Here is a 14,614-nt window from a genome sequence, read left to right on the forward strand (position 1 = left end):
TCAACAAGGCAATCGGGTACATGAATTCATTACTTTCAACACTTACAGAGAAAAAAGAAAAAGCTTTAGAGAAACCAGAGCTGCTCGCCCATTTATGAAAGGATTAATTGACGCCATAGCAGACAATTTTCAATCAGTTGCAAGGTTATGACCCTGACATCATAAGAATACCCTTAAGTAAAAAACAATTTGAAGCAGTCCTGCCCCTATCTCTAGACCTTCAGATCGCACTCTCTGATTATGTGGGCCATTTAGAACATGCTCTTTCTGCTGATAAACGACTCCAGTTCTTATTTCATACTCCTGTAGTTACACCTACAAAAGTAGTTCACTCCCCCATACCTAACACTTTAATGCTTTTTACTGATGGCTCTGGTAAAAATGGAAAAGCAGCTATCTGGTGGGAACTGCATAACTCCCTTACTCAATCTGGATTTACTAGCACTCAGAGAACTGAGGTTGAAGCCATAATATTGGCCCTGGAAACCTTTTCCGCTCAACCCATCAATATTGTTAGTGACTCTGCTTACTCTGTTTATTTATTGCAAAACCTTGAAACAGCCCTCATTAAGTCTACTCTTGAGCCCACCCTGAGTCCCCTTTTTCTTTGACTTCAGCAATTGCTAATTCAATGAACACATCTTGTCTTTATCACGCACATTCAGGCTCACAGCTCACTACCTGGCCCCCTGGCTCATGGCAATGATCAAGCAGATTTGCAGGTCATGATGTCACTACTTGACCAAGCCACACAATCACATCTGTTTCTTCATCAGAATTGGAGAAATTTATCTAAACAATTTCAACTTAGCCAAAGACTAGCAAAACAAATTATTTTACACTGCCCAGATTGCCATCTCACAGGCACGTTCCCCCCCTTCAACAGGTGTTAACCCTAGAGGACTAGAAGCTAGTCAGTTATGGTAAATCATGTTATGCATATCCCTGAATTTGGAAAACTAAGATATGTACATGTATCCATTGATACCAATTCCCACCTAATTAGTGCTCATGCTCTTCCTAGAGAGTCAGCCTGATATGTCATTAAACATCTCTTAACCTTTGTGTTTATGGGGTGGCCCACAAAGATTAAAACTGATAGTGGTCTGGCTTACACCAGCTCACAATTTCAACAATTGTGTCAACAATGGAAGGTCCAACATTCCACAGGTATCCCATATAACCCCAAGGACAGGCCGTAGTGGAATGTGCCCATTTTACCCTTAAAAACATGCTCAGAAAACAAAAAAGGGGGAATATGAGTAAAGATCCTGCAATACTATTGGTACAAGCCTTATTTACCCTTAATTTCTTAAGTTTAGATGATTAATTTCAATCAACTATGGAAAAGCACTTTGCAAAAAACATTCAAGATATAAAACCTTCAGTTTTATGGAAATGTAAATAGTAGTGTATGGTGTGGGCCAAATGATTTGCTAATGTGGGGAAGAGGATATGCTTGTGTTCACATCCCCTGAGGTCCTCTTTGGATTTCAGCACAGTGCATCAAACCTTATCATGGCATGACTGGCACCCAATCTGGTACCAGAAATGAAGAAAATGACCCACCCTGCAGGACCCACAAGCCTAGACGATGCAGCTTCCTTGGATGACACAGGCCCCATATATTACCTGGGGGATGCTGAAGAAGACAACTCAGGAGGCCAAGCAAATCCTGTGCCAGACACAGACACCATTCACTCCAGATAATTTGTTCCTAGCTATGTTTTCTGTTGTACATTGCAACTCTCATAGGGTATTAACCTTTTTTATTATCTCACTTTGCCTGCCACCTGTACCTGCTACAGCCTATTGGGTCCATCTTCTAGATCCACCTTTTTTCAACCCTGCTACTTGGGCAGACACCCCCTTCCCAGCCTCTAACAATGTGACTGATCGGCTGGGAAGGACTGACATGCCCCCAGTGGGGTCCATCAGTAATGGCATACATTGGACTGAGGTGCCAAGTAACACTACATATCACTCCTTGACTGGAAAAGAACAAAACTGATTATACTGATGTTTGTCTATGTTATTTACTGGTTCTAGGATGCAAAGCTGGAACATGAGCTGTAACTGCTGCGCCTGTCAAGGTTATCACTGTGCACATCTATACGCCTCAATCAACAAAACCTGATGCAAAAAACAGAAAAGGGAGAGACGTAGGAGATCAGTCACAGTGGTAGAAAAACTATAGGGAAAGGACGCAAACCTCTGAAAGGTTGGCAGGTTCTGTAGAACCCTGGGGGAGAATAGCTGAAGGCAGCTGTTCTATAACCCTGAGGCAGAGGGCAAGGAGTAGGTACAAGGGAGTGTAGGGAAATTTGTCTTAAACAGGCTTGTTTACTTATGTTGACCAGGAACTGATCTTTGATCATTCATGCATTCCCTGACAGGGGAACAACAAATGTTAATCACCTGCAGGTTGTGTTGGCTCCAGGTTTTTGGCATTGTATCTACACTGAATAAAAGCAAGGAGCTCCTGAGCTCCTCTCTGGCCACTAGAGTGAGACAATCACCTAGCTGCTCTTACACTGTATGCCTGTGTCTGACTACTCATTTCATCTGTTGGCCAGGGTCTACAGTTTAGGTCCAGCAGGGTAAGAATATCTTACCAGTGAGTCTCTTACCTCTTTTGCTCTGTGTAAACTGGTTAATCTCCTCTGTGAAGTTTTAAATTAATTGGTTTAGTAATAAGAACTTAAATATTTTGTCAGAAAAATAGAAAGTGTAATGCTTTTTAGTTCACTTGACTTTAGCAATCTTTGGGAAATAAAGATGGTTTTAAAGATTATTGGTAAAATACAATTGCCTTCAAAATGTAAATGTGTTCTAAATTATGTTCAAACGTTGGTTTGCTAAATGCTTTAAGGTCATGAACTGCTTCTTTGGCTTTTGAAAATAGTTTAACTTGACTGCTTTCCAGCTAGGTAAGACCTGGGGACACGCACATGGAGTTGGCCATGCCCTAGCTATGCTGGCAAGAGTCAAACCTTATCAGAACATAACTTACCAGGTTTTACTACATTAAAGTTAAAATTTCTAAGAGTTGCCATTGTAACATGCAATTAAGACTATTAGAAACAGTTTTACATGCAAGGTGTGTAAGAACAGTAGAATGCGTGTGTGTGTGTGTGTATGTCTTTTAAGGTTATAAAAGGTTCTTGCTTCTTTAAAATTTCTGTCATTATTTTGGCAAAATAAATAATTAACCATAATCTGGAATTCCAAAATCAAACTTCCATTTCAAAATTGTCTTTCCTAATGCCTGGCTTTCTGGATGGATCAAAAGGCCCCTGAAAACATCCAGAAAAGAGGTAAAAAGGATTATTTGATGTGTTTAGGTACATGGGATTGCCAAAATAATGTTCAATATTATTTAGGTTATATTTTTGTGAATAATACTAATATATATTCCAAAATTAGATGGAATTTCTAAAATTCTAATGTCTAAGTATATACTACTAATCACAATTACAGTTATTATGTACCACAGTAATAACCAAATTTCCTTGTACAAAGCTACTAACCCAAGTAAAACAAAAACTTAAATATCAAGAAAATACTTTCATGTTAAACTAGCTAATACTGAAATTGTTTGAAATAGTTTATAACTAATGCTTGATCCCATATTCCTGGGAAAACAATTAAAGCTTCAGGTACATTTGGTCACCTGGTGGGCCATTTAAACATTTTATAAAGGGATTTCATTCAATTGTTATTTTTAATGCAATTTTTCTGGTTGTATAAAAGCTTTCCCCTGCAAGAGGGTTGATGTTATAACAGTAGATTATTATGCTACAGTGTATTTTTCACCAGGTAAAAACTAGCTTTTTACAGTTTGAATCATCTGGAAACATCAGAGACATACTCTCCTTGCCATCCACACTACAACAAAACTTTGGGATTTTGGGCTTTAGGTTCATGGTCTTGCAACCGAGAAGGGTCCCTCCACACTTTTGGAACTATGCACTCATTGGAACCCTTGAGGTAAAGCTAACGAGGGAAATTTTTTCTAAGAAGAAGATGGCATCCTTCATGTGAACAGCTTTTCCCAAATTCACAGATTAAGACTTCTATTGTCATGAAACTCTTATCTTGAATGTTTTTTCTTGCTTATGCCTCTATGAAGAGTGGAAGTGAAAAAGGGGTCTGTTTTGTGCACTAATGGGGTGTACTTTTATTTGTGAAGGAGTTTGCAGCCAGCCTTATACATGGATTACCTTATACTTTGATTGATAAAGAATAAAGGCCCAATGTAGGTAAGAAACGTTAATGGTACATATGTTTCCTCATAATCAGTCAAAAACAAAACACTGGTTCACTCCTGTTAACCCACATCATGGGTTAAAGAAAACAATGCCAGAAGGCTTTCACTCTTCTAAAAGGGCATCATTTGTTAGGTCCTTTTTCCATGGTTTACAGTAAAAGAAGCAATGATTAGAAATGTATCCTGCTGATATGCTGTACAGCAAATTCTACTGTAAAGCATACAGTTACACAACAGACTTCAAATTGTCTTGTGAAAGTTATGCTAAACAATAGAATTAGCTAAACAGAAAAGTACCTGTGTAGCTGCTGGCACTTCTGTCCTATTCACAAATACATCAAATGAAGATTACAGAAATTCAGTGGTAAGGGATTGACAAAGAATTTGCTGAGTTAAGCAAGTAAACTCTTTAGCTCATTCTTTGATCGATTTTATTTTAGGAGTTTCAGTTTATGGGGACCTTGGGTAAGGTGCATACTCCAAACTCTTGGTATTATCCTCCCAATAGTCGTAATAATAGTCTCCCTGGTGTGCTGTATTCTCTCAAAGGTTTTAAATGCTTGCATGCACCATCTCTAGAATGTCATATAGTCTCTCTTCAAGGGGAATAACAGGAGCTTAAAAAAATGTGCAACCGTGAAGACACCTATAAATGATGTGCTGAGACCAGAAACTCAAAATGTTGGTAACTGAGAGTGGCACTAAGGCCCTAAGTTTTGGTTACACTCTCACCTAAGTGAGAGCTTGACTAAAAAGGGGAAATTTTTTTAAACAAAATTATGGGAATCCATTGTTTTGGACTAAACTCATGCAGTAGGCCCCAACAAACCAAGCCAAACCAAAATGGAGTTGCTCATGCTAAGAATTTAAAGAAACACATAGATTCTAAAATAGACCAGGGTTTGTTTTTTCTCCTGCAAATCTCTATAAAAAACATTTCTGACAGCATAGGTATCCACTCCCTGAAGTTCCCATTAAAATTTTTTACCAAATTCATTTCTTCTCACCTAGAGATCATCAAGCTTCAGATGATCATGTAACAAAGGTTCCAGCCAGTTCCAGGTGAAGACACCACCCCTGACCATCAGGGAGCTACCAACCCTGCCTCCACCAGACCGAGAAGGGCAAGAGATACGTGATCCCCAATAGTTAGGGACTATGTCCAAAGCCAGCATGAAGCGGTTACATAAAAAAAGACCATTGGTCCCTCTGCCTCCCATAAATATTTATGGGGATCACATCTCTCAGGGGGAAGATGAGGCAGGAAAGTAGGGTCTGGAGGCAGGGAACATAAGGCTGATTCACACTTTAGCTATGACAGGAAATATCCTCTCCATAGGACATAGGCCAAGTAAATGACTTTATAACTTTACTTCATCCTCTCCATTTACATAAGCCATACCCCAAGTAACCAATGGAATCCTCAACATCCACAAAAACTCTGTAATGGGGTCTTTGAGCCCCTATGCTCAGGCCTGCTCCCACACTGTGGAGTATACTTTCATTTTCAATAAATCCCTTCATTCTCTCCTTGCTTTGTTTGTGCATTTTGTCCAGTTCTTTCTTCAAGACCCCAAGAACCTGGACACTCTCCACTGTTAACAGATTGAGTAGATATTACCATCCAAAATCACTGTTTGCTTCTGTTTCCTCTGCAAAATGTTGATTAATGGGAGAAAATATTTGTGTGACTAGTCTTGGGTGTAGGGACTCTGGTATAATTTTTGCTATAATAACTGGATTGAGTTGCTACTGGAATAAGTACACCACTGGAAAGTCTAATCATTGGTGGCCAAAAGATGGATCCTTTAAATTAGAATGACTCCTAAATTTTAAAAAGATATCTCTCATTCTAAGCAATTGCCTTATTTGTATTTGTGGGAGATCAAAAAAATTTTTTTAAAAAGACAAACTATAGTGTCATGGCTAGCCTTAGAAATTTGGCAAAATTGAAGAGCCAGAATCTAAAACAAAGCTAAAGTCCTTCATAAGTTCAAATGGCCTGCTTTGGAGCTGCTCCACCGTGTAGTCTGGTAGTTAAAATTCTGTGCTTTCACTGCCATGGCTTGGTTCAATTCCCAGTCAGGGAACCAGTTCATTTGTTTTGATATTTGTGTGACTTTTGATCTTTTGGAGCACCCATTTGTTATCGATCCCTTCCCCTTCTATGAACGGCTTTTGGTTTCCTGTCTTCTTCCATCTGTGGGGGCAAACAGAGCTTTTGGGCCTTGTGTATAAATGGTCAACTGAGAAGCTGAGACCCTGAAAAATATGACCAGATCAATGTGGGTTATCCTCCTTTTGTGGCTAAAAAGGAGCAAAACCTTCCTTTCTTTGAACCATTTTTGGGGTGGTTCTAGATTTTATAAAGACTGCTTTGCACCTCTTTGGAGATGCTTCCTGTGTCCTTGGTGAATGTATAACCTTATTTAAGGCTTATTGGTTTAGTGAGTCACTTGGGAGGGTACCTTCAGTTTAAAAAAAAAAAAAAGTTCAAAATTCAGGAATTTCAGCTGTTTGTCCTGGCTAAAATCTGACAATAAGATATTTAAAAGGATTTTTAAAAAGGTGTTCTATGGACAGAGGTCAGCTTAGTTAAAAGCTGATATTCAAGATCCTCCCTCTTTGCTGTCTTCAGTGCTATGTGAAGAAATCTAGGCCTGGTGTGGTGGCTCATGCTTGTAATTCCAGCACTTTGGGAGGCTGAGGCGGGTGGATCACTTGAGGTCAGAAGTTCAAGACCAGCCTGACCAACATGATGAAACCCCATCTCTACTAAAAATACAAAAATTAGCTGGGCATGGTGGCATGTGCCTGTAATCCCAGCTACTTGAAAGGCTGAGGCAGGAGAATTGCTTGAACTCGGGAGGCAGAGGTTGCAGTGAGCCAAGACTGAGCCATTGCACTCCAGCCTGAGCAACAAGAGCAAAACTCCATCTCAAAAAAAAAAAGAAAAAAGAAGAAGAAGAAAAGAAATCTGAGAGAAACTCTAATGACTCAGACCTCTTAAGGGACACAGAAAGAGTCACCACTCATCCCTTTTTAAGGTCTTCTGCCTTCCTGTGGAGTCTGAAGAGTCATGGACATGTTCCTCTCAAGTCTAAACTCTACTGTCTTTTACATCAATTACCCGATCTCTTTGGCTTTTAGGGGTACCAGGGATTACTGGTGAGACTGTGAGACAATACGCTTTTCTATGTGTGATGACTGGTGGATCACTGGTGAGGGCTGCAGTCTGGGAGGTGGCTGACAGTGGTTATGAAATCGCCTTTGCAAAGATCCTAATTGAGGAAATTATGTCATGAAAGAGATCAGACCTAATCGACCCCATCTTCCTTCTAACTTCTAAACTACCTTTGTTCATTCCTGGGTGTAGGCCGAACTAGCCTTGGGAAGGAATTTAGTTTATAGTTTAAACTCCGAAACGAAATGGATAATAGCTCTTTCCCCAAAAAACCCTTCTTGCCTGGGGACCAGTCTGCCTTTGTAGGACTAACAAATTAGCTTCAAAATTAGATATCACAGTTTAGGGGTCATGCAGCCTCTGGCTGCAAGTGTCCGAACCTCCCCAAATTTCTCCTGGGAATAACATCACTGTTGTAAAACCTAAGATTAGTGCTTGAGATATTTTGCAGGCCCTACATTCCAATGCAGCAGATGACATCATCCAGACTGATTATCTGGCACAACCAATTTTGCCATCCCACCCAGGAAGGGAAGTCAGCAAGAACTCACTTCCACCCCCTGTGATTTTATCTTCAACCCAACCAATCAGCACTCCCCACTTTCCGAGCCCATACCCCAAATTATCCTTAAAAACTCTGATCTCCGAATGTTCCAGGGGACTGATTTGAGTAACAATAAAACTCTGGTCACCCTGCACACCCGGTTCTGTGTCAATTACTCTTTCACCATTGCAATTCCCCTGTCTTGATAAACTGATTCTTTCTAGGCACCCGGTAAGGTGAACCCACTGGGTGGTTACAGTTGCAATGAATGGTAGTCACCACAAGGGAATACCCCTTTCCTTGTGCATTTATTATTTAGTCTTTTTTTACATTTTAATTTTATTTTAAGTTCCAGGATATAGGTGCAGGATGTGCAGATTTGTTACAAAGGTAAATGTGTGCCATAGTGCTATAACCGCTCAAGGGGTTCACTTTGCCCGCTGCCTAGACAGAACCAATTTATCAAGACAGGGGAATTGCAATGGAGAAAGAGTAATTCATGCTGGGCTCGCTGTGCGGGAGAGTGGAGTTTTTTGTTGTTGTTGTTTCGTTTGATTTTTGTTTTTGTTTTTGTTTTGAGATGGAGTTTCGCTCTTGTAGCCCAGGCTGGAGTGCAATGGCGCGATCTCAGCTCACGGCAACCTCCACCTCCGGGATTCAAGTAATTCTCCTGCCTCAGCCTCCTGAGTAGCTGGGATTACAGGCGTGCACCACCACGCCTGCCTAACTTTTAAAAATATTTTCAGGCCGGGCGCGGTGGCTCAAGCCTGTAATCCCAGCACTTTGGGAGGCCGAGACGGGTGGATCACAAGGTCAGGAGATCGAGACCATCCTGGCTAACCCGGTGAAACCCCGTCTCTACTAAAAAATACAAAAAACTAGCCGGGCGAGGTGGCGGGCGCCTGTAGTCCCAGCTACTCGGGAGGCTGAGGCAGGAGAATGGCGTGAACCCGGGAGGCGGAGCTTGCAGTGAGCTGAGATCCGGCCACTGCACTCCAGCCTGGGTGACAGAGCGAGACCCCGTCTCAAAAAAAAAAAAAAAAAAAAAAAAAATAATAATAATAATAATAATAATATTTTTAGTAGAGATGAGGTTTCACCATGTTGGCCAGGCTGGTCTCGAACTCCTGATCTCAGGTGATCCACCCTCCTTGGCCCCCCAAAGTGCTGGGATTACAGGCATGAGCCACCGCGTCTGGCCCCAGAGTTGTATTATTAATCAAATCAGTCTACCTGAGCATTCAGGGATCAGAGATTTGGCGGGTAGGGGCTTGGGAAGTGGGGAGTGCTGATTGGTCAGGTTGGAAATGGAATCATAAAGGTTCCAAGTGAGTTTTTCTTGCTGTCTTCTGTTCCTGGGTGGGATAGCAGAACTGGTTGAGCCAGATTACCAGTCTGTGTGGTATCAGCTGATCCATCAAGTATGGGGTCTGCAAAATATCTCAAGCACTGACTTTAGGTTTTATAATAGTGATATTATCCCAGGAGCAATTTGGGGAGGTTCAGACTCTTGGAGCCAGAGGCTGCACAACCCCTAAACTGGAATTTCTAATCTTGTAGCTAATTTGCTAGTTCTGCAAAGGCAGACTGGTTTCTAGGCAAGAAGGGGTGTTTTTCAGGAAAGAGCTGTTATCAATTTTGTTTCAGAGTCAAACCATAAACTGAATTCCTTCCCAAAGTTAGTTTGACCTAGGCCCCAAGATGAACAAGGACAGGTTAAAGGTTAGAAGCAAGATGGAATCAGTTCAGTCTGATTTCTTTCACTTTTATAATCTCCTCAGTTATAGTTTTGCAAAGGCGGGTTTACTTTGCTGCACCTATCAACCAGTCACCTAGGTATTAAGCCCCACATGCATTAGGTATTTATCTTGATGCTCTCCCTCCCTTCACCCACTCCCAGCAGACCACAGTGTGTCCGTGTGCTCTCATTGTTCAGCTCCTACTTATCAGTGAGAACATGCGGTGTTTGGTTTTCTGTTCCTGTGTTAGTTTGCTGAGGATAATGGCTTCCAGCTCCATCCATGTCCCTGCGAAGGACATTACCCCAGTCCCTTTTATGGCTGCATAGTATTTTGTGGTGTATATGTGCCACATTACCACATTTTCTTTATCCAGTCTACCACTAATAGGCCTCTGGGTTGATTCCATGTCTTTGCTATTGTGAATAGTGATGCAATGAACATACGTGTGCATGTATCTTTATAATAGAATGATTTATATTCTTTTGGGTATATACCCAGGAATGGGATTGCCGAGTCAAATGGTATTTCTGCCTCCAGGTCTTTGAGGAATCACCACACTGTCTTCCACAATGGTTGAACTAATTTACATTCCCACCAACAGTGTAAAAGCATTCGTATTTCTCCACAACCTCACCAGCATCTGTTGTTTCTTGACTTTTTAATAACCACCATTCTGACTGGCATGAGATGGTATCTTATTGTGGTTTTGATTTGTATTTCTCTAATGATCAGTGATTTTGAGCTTTTTTTATGTTTGTTGGCCACATGTATGTCTTCTTTTGAGAAGTGTCTCTTCATGTCCTTTGCCCACTTTTTAATGGGGTTGTTTTTTTCTTGTAAATTTGTTTCAGTTCCTCATAGATTCTGGATATGAGATCTTTGTCAGATGGATAGATTGCAAAAATTTTCTCCCATTCTCTAGGTTGTCTGTTCACTCTGACGATAGTATCTTTTGCTGTGCAGAGTTCTTTAGTTTAATTCAATTCCATTTGTCAATTTTTGCTTTTGTTACAATTGCTTTTGATGTTTTCATCATGAAATCTTTGTCAGTGCCTATGTCCTAAATGGTATTGCCTAGATGGCCATACTGCCCAAAATAATATATAGAATCAATGCTTTTTTGTTTTGTTTTTTGAGATGGAGTTTCACTGTTGTTGCCCAGGCTGGAGTGTAATGGCACAATCTCGGCTCACTGCAGTCTCTGCCTCCTGGGTTCAAGCAATTCTCCTGCCTCAGCCTCCCGAGTAGCTGGGATTACAGGCATGTGCCACATGCCCAGCTAATTTTGTATTTTTAGTAGAGACAGGGTTTCACCATGTTGGTCAGGCTGGTTTTGAATTCCCGACCTCAGGTGATCTGCCCACCTTGGCCTCCCAAAGTGCTGGGATTACAGGTGTGAGCCATGTCCACCCTTATAGATTCAATAGATTCAATACTATTTCTATTAAACAACTATTGACATTCTTCACATATTTAGAAAAAGCTACTTTAAAATTCATATGGAACCAAAAAAGAGCCCATATAGCCAAGACAATTCTAAGCAAAAAGAACAAAGTTGGAGGTATAATGCTGCCTGATTTCAAACTATGCTACAAGGCTATAGTAACCAAAACAGCATGGTACTGGTACAACAACAGACACACAGACCAATGGAACAGAATAGAGATCTCAGAAATAAGACCACACCTCTACAACCATCTGATCCTTATAAAACATGACAAAAACAAGCAATGGGGGAAAGATTCCCTATTTAATATATGGTGATGGGAAAACTGGTTAGCCATATGCAGAAAATGGAAACCAGACCCCTTCCTTACACCTTATACAAAAATTAACTCAAGATGGATTAAAGACTTAAATGTAAAACTCAAAATTATAAAAATCCTTGGATCCCAGGTGGAATGGCTGGATAATTTGAGTCAGGTAGATAATTTGAGGTCAGGAGTTCAAGACCAGTCTGACCAACATGATGAAACGCTGTCTCTACTAAAAATGCAAAATAATTAGCCAGGCATGTTGGGGCATGCCTGTAGTCCCAGCTACTCAGTAGGCTGAGGCAGGAAAATCAGTTGAACCTGGGAGGCAGAGGTTGTAGTGAGCCGAGATCATGCCACTGCACTCCAGCCTGGGTGACAGAGCAATACTCCATCTCAAACAAACAAACAAACAAACAAAAAAACCAGTCCTTGTGCATTTAAATAAAAGTGCAGGTATGGACTCACCACCAAGGGATAAAACTCTTATGGGGGATGGGCTGTTCACAGAGGGGACTGATTGACATTGGGTTACCTACCAGCCAGGAGAATGTCTTTGTAGTGAGGTACACTGTGGAAGCCTGTGTCATGGCCTGGTGTCATGGTGTTTCCTTCTTTTCTGGGGAGCCAGGATTCAATATAAAAGTGGCATCCTTGATTTTTAAAGATTTAGATGTGTTGCCCTCCAATTGTGCCTGTTTTTTACATATTTAAATATTTGGCCCCAGAAACTGCAAATACTTTCTTTGTCTTATTCATTAAAGGGCTCCACCTGAAGCAGTAATACGTTTTGTTTTCCAGAGTCAAACTTTTTTTCTTTTGAGCTATTTATAGCTTATAGCAATTTGGGCAAAGTGTGTATATATGTGTGTATATATATATATATATATATATATTTTTTTTTAGACAGGGTCTCACTCTGTCACTCAGGCTAGAGTGCAGTGATGCAATCTCAGCTCACTGCAACCTCCACCTCCTGGCTCCTGGGTTCAAGTGATTCTCATGCCTCATCCTCCAATGTAGTTGGGATTACATGTGTGTGCCACCACACCCAGCTAATTTTATATTTTTAGTAGAGACAGGGTTTTGCCCTGTTGGCCAGGCTAATCTCAAACTCCTGGCTTCAAGGGATACATCTGCCTCAGCCTACCAAAGTGTTGGGTTTATGGGCATGAGCCACAATACCCAGCAAAGTATACTTTTGTGAACAAAAATGGAAATATTTGCCTTTCTCTCTACCTGATTCCTCCAGAATTCAGAAACTGTTTGCAAGTATTCTTATTTTATAACAATATAGGAATTTACATAAGTTCAATAAAAATCTGTTTTCTTTTGTAACAGGACATATTGGAGACACTGGTAATTTCCCCAAGGCTTTGACTGGAATGACATCTTTTCAGATACGACGAGACTGGTTTGAGGAATTAAAGTTGACTTTATAGACTGTACCCTGTCTACATGGTTCTCTTACAAGGTTCCTGACCTTGTTGTAAGTGAAAAATGTTGTTTTTTGATAGGGCCAGGAACCTCAAGATATTTGGGGATCTCAAAAAGAAAGGAATTCACCCAGTTCATACAGGTATTAAAGGCACAGTCTGATGGTGAATCCTTGGCTTGGCTTTATAACTTCAGGAGGCTTTTAAAAGTCTAATCTGAAATTCCTTATGAAATAGTTCCAGCAAAGCCAACTTAAAAAGAAGACTTGTGAACAGACTAAGTACAGAAAAAAAAATAAAAATAAAAAATGAAAAAAGAAGCCTATGTGGTCAATCACTATTCTTGTTATACTTTATGCAAATAATCAGGCCAAACATAATACTAAAACTTATTTTACAAGTAGATTGGTCCTACTAAGATTTATCTTTGGTAGAAATGGGAAACAGGAGAGAGAAATTAAGTTTCAGTAAAAACTATAGCACACCTGTTATTAGATTCTAGCCCTTATCGTTGTTTCTGAGTTTTAAAATTTTCCTACCATTTGGACTAAATCCTGAATTATTTCATGGCTACAACAAGTTTCTAAAGAACCACCTGGGTTCAATTATCTTCACAATGTTTGTAATGGCTCCCTAAAGAAAGAGATTTGGGGGTTTTTGTTTTTCCATTCTGGCATACCAATTTTCTTTTTGGTTATAATCCATATGTGTTATTTCTGAGAAAATTAAATCATGGTGTTTATGTTTCAACAGGCAACAGCAGCTACATAAATCAATGGCTTGACCAAGTTCTCACTTTTGCCACTCTGTGATGCCATCCCAAATGAGCTTTGGGGGACTCTTAAAAAAAAATCCTTACTGAGACTGCCTCCCTTTCCCCCTTTGACATGGGACAGGACTCTCTGGAAATGAGCCTTCCCAGTGACAAGGGACACTTGGACAGTTAGATTTTGATCACAGGTGCTTTCAAGAAGAAAGATTTTCATCAAAAGGGGGTAAATAAAAAAGAAAAAAAAAAAAAGTTTTACATGAGGAATATGAGCCCCTTCAAATTATCAGGCCCAGAAAGGCATTTAAAATGTAACATCAGTCCTGTCTCACTCCCTCTCGAGCTAAATAATTACCTCTTAAAGACACTTGTTATGTGGGTCCTAGACCATCTTGATGCCAAATAGCTATAAAATATCATACACCTATAATTTAGCAATGTATAATCAATCACCACCCAATGTTATTTTTGTAAACCAATGAGAATTACTGACAAATAACTTTTTGTAATCACCTCTCCTCCTGATTTGTTCTTTTTTTTCTTTAAAAACTTGAACTGCTCTTTTGTTCTCCAGGGCATGTCCCAAGGCAACTTGGAAGTGTGTCCCAGGATGTATCCCTCAACATTTGTGTTTGAATAAATTCTCTTTAAACTATATTCTGACCTTTTTTTATTACTTTAGGTTGATCTGGCCTTGCTCTTGAATAAAACTTTTAAATAATACAAGCTTCTGAGACATGTAACCCATCTTCTGCTTATACAGTTTGATACTGGACCAAAGTAAAACACTAGACTTTTTGTGTACAAACTTCATAGTGTTGGACTTGATCTATTGTTTCAGCCATTTCAGAATATTTTGAATTTGAATTTTGTCTCAATCATTTCATCGATCAGCATGCTACAGAAGTCAGCGTA

The 14,614-nt window shown here is 40.1% G+C and overlaps 1 long non-coding RNA gene across 2 annotated transcripts; it reads left to right on the forward strand.

The window, feature by feature from the left end:
• The first annotated feature begins 3,139 nt into the window (after positions 1-3,139).
• LOC126963979 (uncharacterized) lies at positions 3,140-14,144 on the forward strand. Of its 2 annotated transcripts, XR_007729271.1 has the most exons (4): positions 3,140-3,317; positions 4,193-4,262; positions 12,836-12,983; positions 13,684-14,144. It is a non-coding gene; the product is annotated as an uncharacterized LOC126963979 (long non-coding RNA). The 2 variants fall into 2 exon arrangements; XR_007729272.1 differs by lacking the exon at positions 4,193-4,262.
• Positions 14,145-14,614: the final 470 nt, after the last annotated feature.

This window comes from Macaca thibetana, chromosome 1 (genome assembly GCF_024542745.1).
Source record: "Macaca thibetana thibetana isolate TM-01 chromosome 1, ASM2454274v1, whole genome shotgun sequence".
NCBI classification, from domain to species: domain Eukaryota; kingdom Metazoa; phylum Chordata; class Mammalia; order Primates; family Cercopithecidae; genus Macaca; species Macaca thibetana.